The following is a 1662-nucleotide window of genomic DNA, read 5'->3' on the forward strand; positions in this document are numbered from 1 at the left end:
ATTGAGTTTAATGTGAATACACCTTTAATACTCCTGATGAAACCAAAGAACAGCTTGCTGACTCAGGTATCCGAGATGGGCTTACTGGAAGGGATAAACCCTCCCTCCTCCTCTATTATGGCACCAAGTATGTCACTTGCTTCATAGGATGTGGTAGCATAGCACTGGATGACTGCATCCGATGCTACAGGCTGGGGCATCATTACAATGCAACTGAAAATACAAGGTACAGCAAATGGAGGGTAAGTATACAGAAAATAAGAAAGCATGTAGTAATCAAAGTTTGTCAAATGGATGCATAGTCAATAGAAACAAAGATGGTTTCAACAGATTTACCTTTTGCTGCTCTTGATAAAGTAAATGTAATAGTATTGCTGTCCTGTTTGTATGGCTGATGATCTTGCTTTTGTTTTATTCACCAGTAGAATATTAGTTTGCGAAGAAAACACAAAAGAGTACCCATTCTGGGCTTATCGCATTATAGTGCTATTAATGGATTTGTGTCTACAAAGAGCTTTTACAGAATGAAATTGCTTGAGTTCAATTTAAAATCAACAATCGTAGGCTCACCTTTCAGACCTCTCTTGGGCAAAGTTCATATTGAAATTGAATTTTGCATGCGTAAGGACTGAAAAGGAGCAAAGGGACAAAAGGATTAAATATTTATTTTTATAATACCTGTACTGTAGAAAGAGTAAAAAAAAAAAGCCTCAGAGACTTGTTTGATATTAATATGAAAAAAATGTTGCAGTTATAAGTGAGGTAAGTGTCTGTGTGTGCTAACATGCTAAACTGCATATGTGAAAAATGTTGAGAATATTTGTGGATAATTGCAAGCACAAAAACACAGCAGCAAATTTATTGATGGAGTTAAATTTTCTTTAAACTGCCTTAGAATGTCAGATGTTAGGTATAGTCCTCTGCTTCTCTGTGTGGTTGAGGTACAATAAATAGTGTCAGAAGCAGTAAAATCTCTCATAGTGCATATTATATATATGCTGCTTACTCTATAGATACTATAACTCACACTTCCACGGTAGATGATAGTAAGATAAACAAGATTTAAAAAGTAAATCCCACACGTGAGAGTTTCTGAGTACAGATTGAAAGAAAATTCAAAGCTATTTGTATGAAATATGCCCAGATATTACTATGAACATAAGGATTACTACTCAAGTAACAAAAAAGAAGCTTTGGCTGTAGTTTCTGACAAAAACCCACAAGAGATGGATTTCAGATAAGCAATCCTGACCAAACCAACCCCTGTGTTAGCGAGTATTTCACTGACCAGATCTTACATCACTTTTTCCTTACTTCCCAATTTTTGTCTTTTTCTTAAGCCTATGCTTTGTTGGCTGGTGTTCTGTCACAGGAGATACAAAGCTTTTCCTGTTCTACTCTAGTTTTTTCCATTGCACTGAAAGTGGGAGATGTTTAGAAGCCTTGTTTATCTCCCAAACATCCTTGATGACTGTAAGAATTCCCTTACTGGTGGGTGGTTTTGGTTTTTGGTTTGTTTTTTTTTTTTTTTGTTTGGTTGTTTTTTTTAAGTCGAATCTGGAAGGAAAAAGATCTTTAAAAGATCATTGATTTATGAGTTCTTGAAAACTGGGGTTCGAAGCATAGATTGTCTCTTGGTTTACACAGGCTTCTACTCACAAA

This window comes from Fulmarus glacialis, unplaced genomic scaffold, assembly GCF_000690835.1.
Source record: "Fulmarus glacialis isolate BGI_N327 unplaced genomic scaffold, ASM69083v1 scaffold32061, whole genome shotgun sequence".
NCBI classification, from domain to species: domain Eukaryota; kingdom Metazoa; phylum Chordata; class Aves; order Procellariiformes; family Procellariidae; genus Fulmarus; species Fulmarus glacialis.